Source organism: Dipodomys merriami, unplaced genomic scaffold, assembly GCF_024711535.1.
Source record: "Dipodomys merriami isolate MVZ:Mamm:240054 unplaced genomic scaffold, mDipMer1.0.p SCAF_7, whole genome shotgun sequence".
Taxonomy (NCBI): domain Eukaryota; kingdom Metazoa; phylum Chordata; class Mammalia; order Rodentia; family Heteromyidae; genus Dipodomys; species Dipodomys merriami.
In genome coordinates this window covers 37,999,342-38,019,129 of record NW_027206290.1, presented here as the reverse complement: position 1 = coordinate 38,019,129, position 19,788 = coordinate 37,999,342, and the positions used below count along the sequence as shown (strand labels likewise).

Here is a 19,788-nt window from a genome sequence, read left to right as displayed (position 1 = left end):
ACGATGGGCACCGCCAACTTGGCCATGGAAGTTGCGCAGGCCACAACCATCTACATGGCCGCCACCAACGTGGCCGCCCTCACCAACAGGGCAGCTGTTTTTGCCCAGACCACTTGTGCCAATATGGCTGCCTTTAAACCGGCCGCGGCCATTGCTACGGACACCACCTCCAACGTGGCCGGCGCCCCGGGAACACCGGCACTTCCAATATGGCCGCCACGTTCTCTGAGGCTGCCACCGCGGTTATGGCTGCCTACATAGCTGCCAATATGGTCGCTGTCGGCACTGCCGCTAGGGCCACCGGTGCTGCCATAGAGGCTGTGCTGGCTGGCGCGTCCACCATGGCTGCCATGAGTCTTCACGGCCCACTGCCATGGCCGCCATCACTGAGGCCTCCACCACCGTGTCGCCAGCGCCCGCCCTGTTTGCCCCCACACCCCATCCCCAGCTGCTCTTACTGCGCATGCTCCCGCTGGTGACGCAGAAGCGTCACCTGATCTTCAGTCCCGGCCCAGGGTCGTCACGCGGAGGTCAGGCCGTTAGATCACCCTAACTGTCTCCACTCGCAGCCCAGCCCTTCCCAGCTCTCCAGTGAGCCGTGATGCAGAAATCCCGGGTGACATGGCTGCTGCCTGGGGCCGGGAGGCCTCTTGACATGAAGATAGTCTGTTCGCTTATCTCGCTTAAGTGATGAATCTCGAAGTTGGTTCTCCTAGAGCATCCTACAGGCCGTGGTGATGCCTAACCATCAGGTTGTCTTCAATGGGTCTGGGAATAACCCGTGGGGCCCTGATAATCAGCGCCAATTGGCCTGCTGGAGGGGGCGGGGCATCAAGAGGCGAGCCTCACCACAGACCCCGCCACGGAACAAAGCAGGGCTTGGAGAGGTGACGTCACCGCGCCACGGGGCGCCGCCGGAGGGGCGTGCCATGCCGTGGAAAGGGGCGGGACATGCTGCCGAAAGGGGGCGGGGTGTGCTATTGGAGGGGGTGGGGCATTGAGCCCCACATGGTGAGCTGCCGATTGGGATTGGACAGGGGGCTACTTGGGGGAGGAGCATGAATAGTGGTTAGAAACCGTTAGTGGGGGAGGGACAAAGCCTATCCGGGTATATATAGGCTGCGCGCGCAGAGGCCTGGGAGTAGGGGAAAAACCAGAGGCCGGAGGAGCGATTATGGGGAGTCAGGGTATGAGTAAGGGAAAGACCGGGGTCCTGAGGCCAGGGAGAGTAAGGGAAAAACCAGACAGCAGTAGGAGTGGAGAGAGATAGCAGGAGGGGAAAGCTTGCTAGGCAGGCCTCGAGAGGCCACTTGGGCCCTTCTTTGGAGGTCATCGGGGCCTCCTCGGGAGGTCATTCGGGCCTCCCCTGGGGGTCATTCGGGCCTCCTCTGGAGAGGCCTCCGGAGCAGAGCAGGCAGGCAGGCCTGTGCAGAGTGGAGAGGCCTGCGGTGAAGGAGGAAGGTTAGAAAGGGAAAGCCTTGCCCTTTGGAGGTTCCGAGCTCTGGAGCTTTGGAGGTCTGAGGTTTGGAGGTTTGCAGACCGACTAATAAAGGTCGGGGGTCGGGGTTGCCCATTGGAGGCTTAGAGGTTTGGTGGTTGAGGCTGCTCTTGGTTCTGGGTTTCTAGCCCAGGACAAAGTAGTCTCTCTCTTTCTGATATAAATAGTGTAAATAAACTTCGTTTGTCTGTCCACCTTTCACAGTCTGGGCCTCGATGGATTGTCTTGCTTTCTGTAGCTCATAAGTGTTCCATCTCAGGCTTTTATGACCTAGTTTCAGAATTTGGTCTAGATTGAAAAAGTTTCCAGCAAAACTGATTCTGTATCAGCTCCTGGATAATCTGCACCTAGACTGGTTCAGCGTTGTCTTAAGGGCTTCCTTAAGGAGAAACAATTTACCTATCGTGTAATAAGTCTCTGGACCGAATGAAGATCATGGTTCTTGGCTACTAATTTCATTACAACTCAAATGAAGGGTTGCTGTCTTAGAAACAGTCTAATCTTATGTGCTCTGAAAATAAAAGGGACATGATTCAACATATGGTATATTCCTTTATTGTATGATGTTATAAATATTTCATCCAAACACAATGGTACCTAGCCTGTCTGTTGCAACATGGTTCTTTGTTCTTTCCCTTATTCTTTGATGAAGTGTCCTACAAAGTTGTAGAGTCAATAGCACACAATAAGAGGAGAGTCACTTGAGATTCATCCAGTACATGTTAAGAAGTGTTCCTTAGTTGTATAGGCCTGCCCCCCCTCTCTTCCCCTCACTTTCCCCCTCTCTCTTCCTCTTTCTCTTCAGCATTAGAATTTGAACTCTGAGCCTTAAATTTCCAAGACAGGCCCTCTAACTCTTGATCCATGTCTCCAAGATTTTTATTTTTGTTTTATTTTTTAAATAGAGTGTTATGCTTTAATCTGGAGCCAGCTTCAGACCTCGGGTGTACCACCTACATAGCTAAGAATGCAAATGCACAAATACCATAACACCTAGTTGGTTAAGATATGGGTTTCAATAACTTTTGCCTATGCTGACCTTGAACCAATATCCACCTTTTCTCTGCCTCTCCAGTAGCTGAGATTACAGGCTTGCAACACCAGCACTTTTTTTTAGTAAGTTTTTTTTTGTGTGTGTGAAAATACTGTACCAGAGGGGTTACAGTTACATGAGCAAGGTAATGAGTACATTTCTTATCAAGTATTGTTGCCTCCTTTGTTTTTCCCCTACCATCCCTTCCCTCCCATCTCCACAACTACACTCTTCCCCCTCTTCCCCATCCACCTAAATTGTAAAGTTCATTTTTCCACATAGCGGTCTTGTACATCTCATTGTTGCCATGGGTCAACCTATATCCTTATTTAAACAATTTGCTTTTTCCCTTCCCCTCCCCAAATTATACCAGCATCAAATACAGTGAAAATAGGGGTTATACCGTGGGGGAAGGACATACAAAGCAACAAAAAAATCACCTTATAAATACATTAGAAACAATAGCAAGAAAGAGAAAACCACTTGTGTCCTTATCTTGGGGTTCTTTCACTTATCATCTTATCTGACCTTTTCTGCTTGTCTCAGACATATACTAGCTATTGCATGGGACCTATGTTTCTTTGGGCCTGGCTTCACTTAATATAATTTTTCCAAGTCTTTCCATTTCTTAACAAATGGGGCAATGTTATTCTTTCTGATGGAGGCATAGAATTCCACTGTGTATATATACCACATTTTCTTGATCCATTCATCTACTGAGAGACATCTGGATTGGTTCCATATCTAAGCTATGGTAAATAATGCTGCAATACACATAGTTGTGCTAGTAGCTTTAGTATGGTCTTGTTTGTGATCAATTGGGTAAATGCCCAAAAGTGGGTTGTGGGGTCATAGGGGAGCTCTATGTGGAGTCTTTTGAGGAACCTCCATACTACTTTCTGAAGTGGTTGAACAAGTTTACACTCCTACCAATAATGCAGTAGGCTTCCCTTCTGGCCACATCCCCTCCAGCATCTGTTGCTATTAGAGTTCTTGATTATAGCCATTCTAACTTGGGTGAGGTGGTATCTAAATGTTGTTTTGATTTGCATTTCTTCTATGGCTATTTGTCTATTGGCCATCCTTCTTTCCTCTTCAGAGAAGTTTCTCTTTAAGTCTTTAGCCCACTTATTTATTGGACAGTTGTTTCTTTGAGGATTTGTTGTTGGGGGATTTAATTTTTTGAGTTCCAGGTATATTTTAGATATGAGACCCTTGTCGGTTGTATGGCTAGTGAAGATCTTCTCCCAGTCCATGGGCTTTCTATTGATCTTGCTAGTTATGTCCTTTTCCATGCAGAAGCTCTGAAACTTCATGCAATCCCATTTGTCCAACCTTTCTGTGATTTGTTGTGTTTCTGGGTCTCTATTAAGAAAATTTTGTCCTATGCCAAGGAGACCTAGGGTTTCTCCTATTCCATCCTGTAATGTTTTCAGGGTGTCTCCTTTGACTCCAAGGTCTTTGATCCATTTGGAGTTGATTCTAACACCAGCACTTTTGCACAGCACGTAAGTCTATTTTGTAAACAGAAAAACTCTTGTTTCCAATTTCCTTTGCATAAATAAGAATCTTTCAAGTTGGATGCCGAAGACTCATGCCTGTAATCCTCAGTAGACTGAGATTTGAAGAGAGAAGTTGGAAACCAACCTGGACACAAAGACCTGTGTGATCCTTATCTCCAATTAAATAGCAAAAAGCTGGGCTAGTGATGTGTCTCAAGAAGCAGAGCACCAGTGGAAAGCAAGCAAGCTGGAAGGAAGGAAGGAAGGAAGATAGGAAGGAAGGAAGGAAGGAAGGAAGGAAGAAAGGAAAGAAGAAAAGAAGGAAGGGAAGGAGGGAGGGAGGGAAGGAGGGAAGGAGGGAGAATTCTCAAACTCTGCCTCTGTATAAAATATGATGATATGAAATACGTTGATATGAAAACCTAATATGGCTTAAATTCTGTCTTAAGAAGAAAAAAAATCTAAAATGATTTAAACTATTAATCAAAAAAGTACCACTATAAGAAACCAGAAACAATTGTTTAAAAACTCAATGTTCCTTTGGAACTACACTTTAACCCTTTGGGAGTCTATACTCAACCCTGTTTTAACTAGTAGCAAAGATTATTTTTTTTTAAGTCCTGATTTTCAGAGAAGAGAAAGATAATTGATTCTTGGACATATTTCTTGCTCCATGTAGCCAAAACAAAAATAATTTGCTATCACTATCTTCTATACCTCCCCTGTTATGCATAAGAAGATTGATAAACATAAGAATTGTGTTACTGACAGAAGCTTGTAGCTCATGCTTGTAATCCTTGCTACTTAGGAGGCTGAGTCCAGAGGATTGATATTTGAAGAAAATTCAAGCAGACCCTACCTCCAAATAGCTGGCAAAAAATCTAGGCTGGAGGCATGGTTCAAGTTGTAGGGCACCAGCCATAATCAAGGAAACTGAGCAGTTGTGAGGTCTTGAAGTACAGTCCTCAGTACACAGGATCTAGAAACTCACGCTTTTTGACCAACTGACACATACAAGCCCAGAAGATGTACTAATGACCCCATGGTAGGACCACTCTGAGAGTAAAAGAATCATCTTGGGAAAACTTAGTGAGAGTGGAGCTCCAGAAAAAGTCAGGAGCCATGCACCAATGACTCACCTGTAATCCTAGCTACTCAGAAGGCTGACATATGAGGATTGCAGTTTGAAGTCCACCTGGGTGGGGAAGGTCCACAAGAATCCTATCTCCATTAAATCTTCAAAAAAAGGCAGGAATGGAGCTGTGCTTAAGTGCTAGCCTTAAGGAGAGAAAAAAAAAAAGCTCAGGATAGCACTAGGGATGTTGGGGAGGAAGGAGAGAGAGGAACAAAGAGAGGGAAAGCCAAACACTGATATGGAAATGAGGCTTTATAGGCATTAATATTAAGTCGCTGGGATGTGAGATGACAGGTAAATGTTATAAAGGAAGTTGAAATGTTATTTCTTTGCATACTATCTCAGAAAAATAGCATTTGTAAAATTTAAAAAATCCAAAGCTTTTCATGATATTTTAACTTTTTTTTATTGTGAAAATACCATACAGAGGGGTTACAATTACATGGGCAAGATAATGAGTACATTTCTTATCAAGCATTGTTGCCTCATCCTTTGTTTCCCCTTCCCATCCCTTCCCAGCCCTCTCACCACCCCTCTACTCCCCCCCCCAATTGTAAAGTTCGTTTTTTGACATAACGATTTGTACATCTCATTGTTGCAATGGGTCCACCTGTATCCCTATTTAAACAATTTGTTTTTTTCCTTCCCCTCCACAAATTATACCAACATCAAATACAGTGAAAGTAAGGGTTATACCATGGGGGAGGGACATACAAAGCAACAAAGAAATCATCTTATAAATATGTTAGAAACAATTGCATGAAAGAAAAAAACATTTGAATACTTATCTTGGGGTTCATTTCACCTAACATCAACTTATCTGACCGTTTCTGCTTGTCTCAGACATATACTAGTTATTGCAAATAAGGGAAACCATGGGACCTATGTTTCTTTGGGCCTGGCTTACTCCACTTAATATAATTTTTCCAAGTTTTTCCATTTCCTAACAAATGGGGCAGTGTCATTCTTTCTGATGGAGGCATAGAAGTCCATTGTGGATATATACCACATTTTCTTGATCCATACATCTACTGAGGGACATCTGGGTTGGTTCCATATCTTAGCTATGGTAAATAATGCTGCAATAAACATAGTTGTGCTGCTGGTAGCTTTAGTATGGTCTTGTTTGTGATCACTTGGGATATTTTAACTTTTAAGGAATCAAGATGATCTTGCAAATATGATCTTAAACATCTCCTGTTACAGACTAGTGCTAATTTTCCCGGCCTCCAAAGAAAGAACAACTATTTTGGCTAGTGTAGCCCTGTGTCTTAAAATTTGTACATTAACCAAATCACTTGGAGTTAGTTAAATAAATATTCAAGTTCAGTAGATTCATTTTAAATGAACCACAGATAAAGCTATGAACCAAGTTTGAAAAAGCAAGGACTGAGATCAACCCTATTTCTCATGTCTTTGATTATCTGATCTTCCCTCCTTTATAGTTGACTCAGAATATGCCCCTGACTATTAGTTCAGTATCATCTCCCAACTACAGGTGATTCAGTTATCAGGGTGGACACCTGACTCAGTCAGATCAATGTCTTCTGGCTTCAGGTGATTCAGTCATTCAGGGTGGGTACCTGACCCAGGAAGATCAGTGTCTTCCCCTGGTTATAGGTGATTATTCATCCAGGGTGAGTACTTGACTCACAAAAGGCTTATCAGTGATGTTTTTCAGGATTTTTAGAGGCAGAACTAGGGAAGAACATTCTCTCTGGCACAAAACTATGTGTTCTGAGGTTCAGGGTTATTCTCTACATATTCTTGCTGAAAGAGAAAAGGTGATATAAAAGGTGAGGCCCAGGGCTTTGCAGAAACCAGACTATATTAATGTGCCTGGTTCCCCAGATTCCCCTAAATTGGAGCTCAGTGGCAGCCTTGCCTCTGCAATATCATGTGTAACGCTGTCCTTTTCATTTCTCAATACTTATTTCAGTTTATTTTCGGTCACCTGAAATCAAAAATTACAATGCAATTGATATTTCAAGATATAACTTTTTTTTCTTCTCTTTTGAACTAAATAAAAATTCTTTGCAACACAGAACCTACTACTGATTTTTTGCTTACCTTTTTTGTCTGTATATTAGTTACTTTTCCGTGGCTGTGGTCAGAATACCTGAGAGAACAACTTAAGGGAAGGACCATTTTATTTTGGCTCATGGTTTCAGAGGTTATATCTGTGATTGCTTGGTCTTGTGAGCATGGTATTGGCTAAAACGTGGTAGAGATGTTTTTTTCTCATGATAGACAGGAAGGAGAGAGCAAAGAAGGGACAGAGGTTAGGAACAGCCTTCCTAGACATGTCCCCAGTTATCTACTTTCTCCAATGAGGCCCGTCCAACTGCAACCTTAAAGGTACCAGAGATGAGCCTCAGAAATACTGCCACTGCCTGGGGACCAAGGATTCAGCACATGATTGTATTTCATATTCAAACCATAATGGTCTGAGCATGACACAGTCTAGCACTTGGGACATGATGTTTGTTGGTGAATTTATTGACTCATTGAACATCATGTATATCATATGGCAAGTACCATATTGAAGGCTGGTTCCTTCCCGTTGATTATAATTTAGTTGGGGAGACAAATAAGCAAAATAATTTAAAATTATGGAATGTATCAAAGGAGCACAAAGGAGACAGCGTCATGGAAGGGATGACACCTCATCTAATACTTTCAGGATAAATGTAGGAATAAAAAGAAGAAAATTCTAGTCAGAAAGAAACAAATAGGCAAAGGCATATAATCATTAAGTTTCTAATCCAGCCCTAGTCTTTTAATGAAAGTAAATCTGTATTGGATTAGGCAACTGTTAATCAGATTTTTTAAAATATTTTAAATCTTCTTTAAATCTTTTTAAAAGGCTCCTAAAAATGCCTATGAGAAGAGTCAGGGAAGAGGTGAAGAGGGGAGAGATGAATGAGAATGTCGAAAGGATGGCATGGATCAAGATATTGATGCACAAGACACCAGTGTGGTTGGTTCTTGTTCTCTGGTAGTATTGAAATAATACCAGGAATGATAAGCACACTTTTAAAGAATTTCTTTAGTAAAGAGAAATTTAAGGTCACTCAAAACAATTAGTAGGAGGACCAAGAGGCCAGTGGTCCTGGGCTGTTGCTTTATGTTGCCCTCTATTCTTCCCCTTTCTCTCCTTTCAGGCAACCTCATAGTATGACTGATGTGTTTGAATCAGGCCAGATCTTCTCCAGGGAAGTGGCTTGAGGATGGTGATCAGAGATTGGTGGATTTGGCCTGAGACAAAGAAGAAAGACCCAAGACCATCCTCTGCATGGTGACTTGTAGGAGGCCTGGCCTGGGAAAGACCCAAAACCCTCCCCTGGATGGTGGCCACCAATGGAGGAGGGGAAAAGCTGGCTAAACAGGTTTGCTAATATCCTTCAATATACTGTATTCACAAACAGCTTTGTTAAGTGGTGATTTTTAAGCTAGGTGCTAGTGGCTCATATCTGTAATCCTAGACACCCAAGAGGCTAAGATCTGAGGTACAAAGCCAGTCCAGTCAGGAAAGTCTATGAGACTCTTATCTCCAATTAACCACCCCCCCCCCAAAAAAAAGCAGGAAATAGAACTGTTGCTCATGGTAGAACACTAGCCTTGAGGGGAAAAAAAAAAGCTAAGGACAGTGCCCAGACCCTGAGTTCAAACCCTATGATTGCCAGCATGCACGTGCACGTGCACACATGCACACGTGCGCACCCGCGTGCACGCACGCACACACACACACACACACACACACAAAGATGACTTCTTTGTACAACTACTTAAAAATAATTTTAAAATCCTAAAAAAATTAAAAAACAAATGACTATAGGCTAAATATATTATTCAAGTGTGAAATACAGACAAAAAAAAAAGCTATCAAGATAAGGAGAAGGCAGAAGAGTAAAGACCCTGAATTATCCAAACTAAGGTGTGCTTCTTCAAATAAGCAAGGGTCTGCTATGTAACAATGATCCCTAGCTTAAAAAAAAAGGTTTTACTGTTTTAAGGAAGGTTTAGGTTCATAGCTAACTTGGAGAACTAATATGGGACATCTATATATCTAACCTCTGCTGCCACAGATGTACAGCTTGCCTCAGTTATTGACATGTGTTAACATGTTGTAAAGTAAATCCAGTTGGTGCAATACTGAGAAGCCACATTTTGAGAGGTCGAATTGGGAATCTATTAAGAAAGCTGGCATCTGCAGGAGGACTCTGTCACAAAGAACTGTAACCCTGTAAATACACTTAACACTGTTAGAAAACTGAACCATGAGAGCAGGAGAGGAAAGGAAGAGCAGAAAACCAATACCAATCACCCAGATCAACTCCAATGGAGAGCTGAAGAGGATGCCTTGCTGACTGGAGGGGAGACAGTAGACAGGAATCGCAGCACAGGAGGCCTGGCATAATGGCTGCTGAGCTCGAATGACCCTAAAATAGGGTCAGGTCAGAGAGCAGGGTCACATGAAACTCCAGTCTCCAAGTTCAAGGCACAGGACTGACAGGTCCAGTAAGCTATCATCTAAATCCCCGCCTCTGCCTCTAGGAATTCAGACATGCCCATCAGCTGGTAGGTAGGATTCCCCTTCCTCCACTATGAAGAGAAGATGGTACCAGTTAAACCCAATTCCCTGTCCACCACTTGGCCAACCACTGGTTAGACCCAGCATCCCCACTTCAGAGTGGTATATTTGCTGCAAGTGATGATCTTCCATAGGAGTATCATTATCCCCCAAAGCTCATAGCTTACTCTTATGGTTGCACATTCTATAGGTTTTAGTGAATGTATAATGAAGTATCATGTAGATACAAATTACCTTAAAAATCCTCATGAATTCCTTACCTAAACCCTGGTACCATAAATCTTTTACTGACCCCCCAATTTTGCCTCCTCTAGAATGTCAACTTGTTGGAATTATATAGTATGCATACTTTGTAATAGAATTTTGTACACAGTCATAGTTGTCTTAATGTCCTTGGATATTCTGTTCTATTTTTTTGTTTTGGGTTTTGTTCTTTTTTTTTGTTGGTCATGGGGCTTAAACTCAAGGCCTAGGTGCTGTCCCTGATCTTTTCAGCTCAAGGATAGTGCTCTACCACTTTGAGCCACAGTGCCATTTCTGGTTTTCTGTGGTTCATTGGAGATAAGAATCACACACACAACAACAACAACAACAACAACAACAACAAACAAACAAAAACAACCAGAGTCTCACAGACTTTTCTGCCTTGGCTGGCTTGGAATTGCAATTCTTAGATCTCAGCCTCCTGAGTAGCTAAGATTAGAGGTGTGAGCCACCAGTGCCCAGCTTCTGTTCTCTCTCTCTTCCTTCCTTCCTTCCTTCCTTCCTTCCTTCCTTCCTTCCTTCCTTCCTTCCTTCCTTCCTTCCTTCCTTCCTTCCTTCCTTCCTTCCTTCCTTTCTTTCTTTCTTTCTTTCTTTCTTTCTTTCTTTCTTTCTCTCTTTCTTTCAATTTTTGCTCTTTGATTTTCAGTTTCTGAGGTTTGTATTGACACGGCCTTAAACTCAGAGATTATTACCTTACCATTGTGCAGTATACTAATAAGCATACCAAAGGCATTCTTTATTTTAGTTACAGTGATTATTTTTATCTCTAGCATTTCTTTCTATTTACTTTTTAAGATTTTCTAATTATATTACTTACCTGTTCACACATGCTGTGTACTTCATTCATTAGAGCCTTTAGCATATTAATCAACACTTTTAAATTCTTGAACTGATAAGACCAATATTCCTGCTATGTCTGGCTCTGATGTTCTAGTTGTCTCTTCAAATTATTGTTTGACTTTTATTATGCCTTGTAACTTTTTTCTTGATAGACATGATATACTGGGTAAAAGAGAATCAGTAAATAGGCTCTTCCTAATATATTAAGGAAGAAATAGGTTTATGATCCTATGCTTAGGTCTCAATATTTTAGTGAGTCCGTGCCTCTGTCCTTTGAATGCTAAAAGTATGTCTTGGGCTTTTTTTTCCCCTCTAAAGATGGTAAAGGATGGCTAGAGTCATCGCAGTTGAGTATTTCTCTTCTCCATGTGAAGACTGGAGTTTACTAGAGTTGAGTACTTTCCTTTCTCTGTCATTTAGGCTTTTAAAATCCTTAAGGGTCAAGCTTTGGTTAACTATCCCCGCCCCCCTCCCCCCAGGTAGGTTTGTTAAGAACAGAATGCTCTAGCGCATTTCAAAAATGATTCTGTTAACCTCTCTGTGCTATAAGCATAAAAGGTTTTTCTCCAACTTGAGCACAAAATGACAAACTCCTCCATAACAGGGTCACCTTAACATTTTAAACTCTTAAATTTGTCCACACTGAGTACTTTATCAAGGACTGCACATTTTCCCTATTTTGACACTGGTTCCCACTGAAGCTTCTTATAGGTCTCTCTCCCTAACAGATCCAAAAAGAGTTTTTCCAGTCTTTTCACCACTTCATTTGTTAGCACAGAATGACATTTTATGAACTTCTCACATCTAGACCAAAATAAAAGTCAGCTTTTTCAGAAATATTCAGTAACATAAGAAATATATAAGTAATATATATTATATATAATATGTATAAGTAATATAAGAAAGATGTGAGGCTCCATCAGAAATCCAGAAGTAAAGCTGTGGCTCTAAGTGGTAGAGATCTAGCGTTGATGAAAAAAAAAAGTGGTCAGGGTCAAGGACAAGCTTCGTGACTGGCTGACAAAAAAAAAAAAAAAAGATGTCAGGTTCTACTTTCCAGGTTCCACTTTCCAGAATACATAATAATAATTGATATTTGATGAGCATTTTCCATATTTATACATTATGCTAAGAATCGTATGTTAAATTCACTTTTATCTTAAACCTCCCTGAAAAATGTCTTATTATACCTTCTCTTGAGATGAGAAAACTGAGGCACAAAGAGTTCAAGAATCTTTGATTCAAAATAGATAGGTGAGGAAACAGAAATTATATTATTTTTAATGAATATAAAAAGGGACAGAATCACAAGTTAAAACCAAAAAGCAACTGGAAAAAGTCTGGAACTAGAAACCTAAAAAGGGCTATCTAAATTTGCCCTCTCCTTTAAAATGGTTAAAAAAAACCTAAATTGGTAACTCTCTATAAATGGGTAGGAACAATAAGGTGAGAAAAAAGAAAGCCTTAAAGCTCACCTTTTGTTACCCATGTTTTGGGTAAGACCAGAGGCATATTTTAAAACAATAAGCAAAAGCACCCATCATGGCAACCCAGAACCACTTTCTAATAGTTGGGAGTTGCTTGACTGCATGACCATGTGTATTTGTTCCATTCAGAATAAAACAGCAGATAACATTTTGAGTATTTAACTCCTATTTCCTGCTTAAGGAACAGGAAATGTTTTTTTTCAATTTCACTGTTGGAATCTCTTTTTGTGAGACACTCAGAAATTCTTTTCCTGAATGGGTCTCAAGGACTTGTGGTTTTGTGCAGAAACTGGAAGCTGAGAGTACACCATCTATTCTCTAGTGACAGCTTAACCAAGTTTACCCAAATACTAAGTGATGAAGCTGGGGTTTGAATTTAGCACAACTTCAAACCCTTGTACTCTCACCTGCTTTATTTTATTTCTGTTCTAAAGGTAAGGATTCTTTGGAAATCCTAGGACTCTATGGAAATCATTCCCTTTTGTCAAATGTTGCCATTGACATCTCCAAGCTCTCATATCCATTTAGAAACACATAAAAATACGAAAGCTTAATTTGAGACTCATACATATAACTGTGGATATATAAACACTCACTGCTTGGGAGCAAACACTATAGCTATAAAATCTTCTGGGTCTTTAAAGACTACAGTGATTCTATACACACTGTCTTTCAGAGAGAAACACTGCTACTACACCTACCAGAGCAAGTTCTTTGGGGCTTAGGCCTTTGTATTAGAGTTTTTAAATGAAGAATTAGAGACAGAAGCCATTTTCTACGTCTGTAATTTCAGCCTCTCTTTCCAATATGATTATGATATGCATTTTTCCTTCATGGGATGAAATAGAATGGGAAAAATGGAACAGAACATAAAATAGAATGGTAACATAGTAGAATCAAATAAAGTACAAAAATGTTATTTATACAACTAAGCTTAAACTTCATCGCTCCTTAACTCTATCACCAGCACTGACTCACCTACGAATCACTAGGCGGTGAGCACTCCCTTGTATCATCCTCTTTGCTATCATTACTTTTATATGACACTTAACAGACTATATGCTAGGTCTTCCTAGGTCAATCTTCTTCTGAATTGAACATACCTTAAGGGATCCTAAATCATATGCTCCATAAATATTCTAAGGATTAGTGTACAAACTATATGGCCTGTCATAGGTTTTTCTCAGACAAGAAAACATTGTTTCCTTGGTTACAGATATCTACATTCTCTGGGTAAGAAAAAAATAAATTGTATAATGATATGAATACTAGGTTTGCAGTGGAAATTTAATTCTTTCTTTCTTTCTTTCTTTTTTTTTGTCCAGTCGTGGGCCTGAACTCTGGGCCTGGATGCTGTCCCTCAGCTCTTCAGCTCAAGGCTAGCACTCTACCACTTGAACCACAGCGCCACTTCCTGCTTTTTTCTTTTTGCTTATGTGGTGCTAAGGAATCGAACCCAGAGCCTCAAGCATGCAAGGCAAGCACTCTACCACTGAGCCACCTTCCCAGCCCTTAATGATTTCTTTTTAGAGTCTTCCTCAGATAGAGTTTAACCAACTATGAATTGAAACCCTTGAAAAGGGAAATGTCATAACCTCAAGGAATGAAGCACAAGGGTTATTAAAATGACTTAGAGTCAGATAAGGGTTATTTGGTTCTGACGGTGGGCATGTGATTGACAGCAACCTATCAAGACTCATTTGTAAAATGAAGAAATGACATCTACCCATACTATTTGGCATATAATAAGTGCTTAATAAAATATGCTTGATAAGTTTAGGCAAGATATCTTAGACTGGACTCACCTAAAGCAAACTCTGAGACAATGATTTGTATGTAAGCAATTTACTAAGAAAATTCTCTGAGAAAAAAATGATACAGGAATAGGGGAAACAGAACTGCTAAAAAGAAGCAGCCAAGTATGGATATGATAAGAGGTAAAGTCCCATCAAGATAGCACCCATCAGACTGACAGGAATTTGTACCTCAGAATGTATCCACCCCAAAGTAAAGGCACTGAAATTTCACTTTCCTGCATTGTTAACAATCGGCTGAAGATGCACATTGTCTTCTTGCTTTCTGAGGGAACAGATTCAGTAGCCTGGGGTTCATTTTCCAAAGAACAATTGAAAGAATGAGCTATTGGAAGCAAAGGCATGCTTGTATAGGTGTAAGAATATAGAGGAACAGTAAAAGTGCTACAAGAGGATTTGGGCAGAACACCAGATTACAAGGGATAACCAACCACATGCAATAGGTTCAAATCCTGGCTCTTCCTCTTTTTTGGTTAAATAAACTCAGCTAATTTACTTAACATTTCTGAGTTTATATTTTACCACTTGTAGAAGTTAGTTGATAATACATATTTCAAAGAGTAGTTACAAAAACTAAATGAGTTAGTGTAAAGCAACTTTCAGAGAAGTGGATATATCCACATATACTCAGTTCATATTAGTTTTCTCTAACTCTTGTAGGATTTGTATTATAAACAAAGAGTAGATTTTTACACACCAAAGTTAATAGATGATCCTAGATAAATTAATTATCCTGATGTGAAATTCTGTAGATAAATCCTGCTTAAGGAAATTTTGTTTTAAAGATACTTCTACTTATGGCTTTTATTCATTTTTTCTGATTATATGAAGAAAACATATTTGAGTCATGTATTCCAATATTTCTGTAGAATTAGCTAACTTACAACTTCTAAGAATTAGCTAACTTACAACTTTCTGGTGCCGTGAGTTCATTGTATAGCAGGTGTAACAAATTGAAGCAGTAAATTGAGCTCAAGAGGAGTGGAGTTGCATAGCATTGACCAGGAAGAAGTTGGGACAAAGTGTGAACCAATGCAACAGTGACACTCACTAGAAACTATGTTGGAAATGAACTTTACAACTTGGGGGAGAGGGGAGTGTGGGGTAAAACACGAGAAAATTATGGAGGGGTTAACACTATTCAAAAAGTAATATACTTAAGAGCTGGGAATGTGGCTAAATGGTAGAGTGCTTTTCTAACATCTATGAAGCTGGGTTCCATTCCTCATGCTACATACACAAAAAAGCTGGAGGTGGTGCTGTGGCTCAAGTGGTAGAATGCTAGCCTTTAGCAAAAAAGGCTCAGAGACAGTGCCCAGGCCCTGAGTTCAGGCCCCAGGACAAGAAAGAAAGAAAGAAAGAAAGAGAGAAAGAGAGAAAGAAGGAAAGAAAGAAAGAAAGAGAAAGAAAGAAAGGAAGGAAGGAAGAAATAAGGAAAAAAAGAAAGAAAAAGGAAGGAAGGAAGGAAGGAAGGAAGGAAGGAAGGAAGGAAGGAAGGAAGGAAGGAAGGAAGGAAAACAAAGGAGGAGGCAACAATGCTTGATAAGAAATGTCTTCATTACCTTGTCCATGTAATTGTAACCCCTCTGTATGGTATTTTCACAATAAAAAAAGGAAGAAAGAAAGAAAGAAAGAGAAAGAAAGAAGTAAAGGAAGGAAGGGAGGAGGGAAGGAAGGAGGGAAGGAGGGAAGGAAGGAAGGAGGGAAGGAGGGAAGAAGGGAAGGAAGGAAGGAGGGAAGGAGGGAAGGAAGGAGGGAAGGAAGGAAGGAGGGAAGGAAGGAAAGAGGGAAGGAGGGAAAGAAAAGTATTCATTACCTTATTTATGTAACTGTAACCCCCCCGTATATCACCTTTACAATAAAAAAGGGCTGTGCCAAGCTAAAGTAATGATGAGCTCTTGAATTTGAGAAGGGTAAGATAATGATATACATATAATAACTAATGGTGTATAAGATAAATATGAACCAGAAAGAACTGTTAACTAGGAAATCTTTAAGAAGAATGACAAGCTATAAATAAAAATAACCCTTAAAATCAAAGCAGTTTGTATTGATTAGTAGATATTGTAAAGAGACTGGCTGACCAAACCAGAGTCCTACAATAGTGAGAAGTATCCTCACATGGGCCTGGAGGAGCCTATATTCCCTTTGATTATATAAGACTATATAGTTCTTTCTAAATATACTCAGCTCCACTTGATGGGTTTGAATATTCATCTTTGGGAGAGGAAGTAGGAAAGAGATGAAGTATACTGCTTTGCAAATACAAAGAAAATACTTAAGATTCCAGGAATCTAGCAATCCAAGATGGAAGGAGGAAGAATAAGAGAATAAAGGGAAGAGAAAAGAAAAACTGCACACTAAGTTGGGGGGAGAAGGGCAATAAAACTCCTTGACAATGTCCCAGGCAAGTGATTTCACATTGTTTCCTATTTAGTGGATCAGAGCTATGAAGTGATGAAAGTACAGTCAGTTCCCTTTTAGAGTTTGGAATTTATTTGGAAATAGACATAGGAACCAAGTGGATGATCAAAATATTAGCTGTGCATGTGGTGAAGTTTAAATAGCTAGTATAGTTACCACAAGCCACTAAGAACTCAGAAAGGCACTTCACCTGCCACCCCAGAATAACTGTTGGAAAAGCAGTTACTATCTCTCCAGGTAGAAAGGGAAATGAAAGCTTATAGGAATTGGGCTTGTGGTAATAGAGACAGAGAAACTGGTTTGCAGATCCGAATCTAGAGGTACCCAGTACTGAGCCATGTGCTGTAAACAAAGAATTCAGAGCAGAAAACACATTGTAGATGAAAAGAAAGAACAAAAAAATACAGAAATACAAAAGTTCTGGAGCTTGAACTCAGAGCCTGGGCATTGTCCCTGAGTTTTCTTGCTTAAGTCTAGCACTCCACCATTTGAGCCAGGACTTCACTTGCAGTGTTTTGGTTGCTTAATTGGGGATAAGAATCCCCAAGATAGGGACACAAGTGGTTTTATCTTTCTTGCTGTTGTTTTTAATGTATTTATAATGTACCATGTGATTTTTTTTGTTTCTTTTGTATGTTCCTCCCCCATGGGAAGAATTTTAAAAATTGTTTTATGAGCATGAATTAACTATACAGAGGAATTTCATTGTCATATTTTCATATATATTATGTATTTTGATCAAATTCACTCCTCTATAGTACACATTTCTTAACTATTCTCGCTAAAGGAAAATAGAATTGGAGATCATTGTCTATAGAGACATAAGTTTTCACTAATATGCAGAATATAGAACAAAAAAAGCAACAATATACTATTATGGTAAAATGGGAATTGTTGAACACTATTTTTCCTGTACCTGGGCTTAAACTCAGGATCTTGTACTTTCACTTGACTTTTTCACTCACAGCTGTCATTCTACCACTTGAGCGATATCTCCAGTCCAGCTTTTTTGCTGGTTAAATAGAATCATAAGGACTTTTCCTGGGCTGGTTTTAAACCATAATCCTCAGATCTCATCTTTTAAAGTCACTAGACGTAGAGGTATGAGCCACTGGCACCCAACTTTCACATTTATCTTAAAATAACAATTAAATTCACAAAAATAAATTCACTAGAATAATCAACATGAGACACTAAAAAGAGAATTACATAGTAAATTCCAAATAACAAAAGCAATGACTAATGAAAGAAGAAATAAACATGGCTAGATACGGAAGTGATATAGATTCTCTCTGCTATTCTCAGTGGGCAGAGCCCTTCTGGCTCTTTAGCCAGTAAAAACTGCTAGGGTTGCTGTCTTAGCTGGTTCTGTAGCAGGCATCTGGTTCCTGCTTGCCAGGCCAAGATACTGTCAAGGAGTCCTGGGTCCAAATTGATCTACTCTTTTGTTGGGAGCTGACAGTAAAGTTTAAATATCATCTTGACCCTGGTGCTCACTTGAAGGCACGTACAAGGAACTGGCTTACTTAAAAACACCAGGTGCCCAGGATTGCTTTGCTATGTCTGCAGAGTTTGTTTTACTTTCTACCAGTTGACCTTGTTTTTACTGTACTTTGTTTTTTTTCTGAAATTTTCCTTGTTTTTCTGGACTATGGTAACCTTATGTTACCTCTTGACTTCTAATAGTATATATTAGGGAAAGTTAAAAATAAACGGTGCTGCAGTCTTGAGCTGCAGACCTCCCGACCTCATCCTTTGTCTTATGTCTTTATTTTTCCGTCCTCGCCCCCTAATTCAGGATTTTCTTTTGTTGCCGGCAGGCTCCGGCACTCTTTCAGTGGTGCTTGCCTATAATACCAGTACTCAGGAGGCTAAAGTGGGAGGATTGTGAGTTTAAGGCCAACTTGACCTACATAGCAAGACCATACTCTCCAAATTAATTCACTACAAGTGCCATCGATAATAACTCCCCCAAATAATTTTCAAGTGAAAGCATAGTCCTTCAAACTGGAAAGCTAAACACACATAATTATGAATCAATAATGAAAGTTCAATTTTTAGTTAAGCTATTTTATGAACTTGTATTAAATGTTTTTAAAAAAGATTATTCTATATGCATGCTACCATAGACTCCATTTGCTAACCTCATCCATGCACGTGCCAGCCTCAAGACTGTTGCCCTGTCCCATACTTCTTCTATTTGTTTCCTAATACTGTACTTCAGATCATCTCACTTTGAAAGGAAAAAAAATGAAAGAAAAAGCCTACATCCTGGTTTCAATCTTCAGTATCACAAAGAAAAAAATGTGAGTTTGATACATTAGATACATTTTTCTATTATACACTAAATTGAATACCTAACAACTATTTTTTTCTTTGTTTTGAAGAGCAAAGAAACCCACTCCCCTTAAGTGATGGATATGAAACTGTCTGGATAAGTTCTGGACCCACTTAGCATGGTCCTTTTGACTTGAGATTATAGCCTCTGACAGAACATCTTTGTGAGGTGGGATTGATCACAACAGTAGACTTGTAGCTGGACCAACCCACCTGGAATATGTCCGAAGTGAACTAGTTATACTTTACTATGATTATAATGAAAAATTACTTTTAAGAGTATATATAGACAGGAATGATGCTGTAATTAGTATATATAGACAAAGCAGCTACCCACTGCCCTCCTTGCAAAGAAAACAACCAGTAAAACAGACAAAAATTAAGCAAAGGATACACATCTGTCTCCTTATCTAAGGTTCCTAAGATTTCAAGAATGAACAAAAGGAGACTAATATAACTATTTACCTATTTTCACTAGATATCACATGTTCAGTGCCTAAAGAAGCTTTCCATAGTTCTTTGCCAAAGACCAAGTTTCTCCCTTCTGATCCTGTAACTGAGAATTTCCTGAGTGCACTGAGGGTGTAATAACACCGCCTCAAAATAAACAAGACAAATCTCCAAAAGGTGAAGAGGATACAAGTTTTTCAGGTATCTCCAACATTTTCAAGATGGACAAGCTTCTTTTTCAGCATTGTGATATGTTATAATTTGGGATTAAAAAAAGATAATCATTCACTAGTCCACTCAGTCTACCAGTGAAAATCAATTTCTTGAGCATGAAGTAAATAGGATGTTAGGAGCATGCTGGTTTACAGGAATCCACTTTGCTGGAGTTGAGTAAGAGGTGGGCAGTCATA

The 19,788-nt window shown here is 40.0% G+C and overlaps 1 long non-coding RNA gene across 2 annotated transcripts; it reads left to right on the top strand.

Annotated features, from left to right (window-relative positions):
• Positions 1–612: 612 nt before the first annotated feature.
• On the top strand, positions 613–13,822 carry LOC138816551 (uncharacterized). Of its 2 annotated transcripts, none has more exons than XR_011368686.1 (3): positions 613–752; positions 8,333–8,557; positions 13,679–13,822. It is a non-coding gene; the product is annotated as an uncharacterized lncRNA (long non-coding RNA). The 2 variants fall into 2 exon arrangements; XR_011368685.1 differs by lacking the exon at positions 613–752 and adding an exon at positions 1,153–1,187.
• The last annotated feature ends 5,966 nt before the right edge of the window (positions 13,823–19,788 follow it).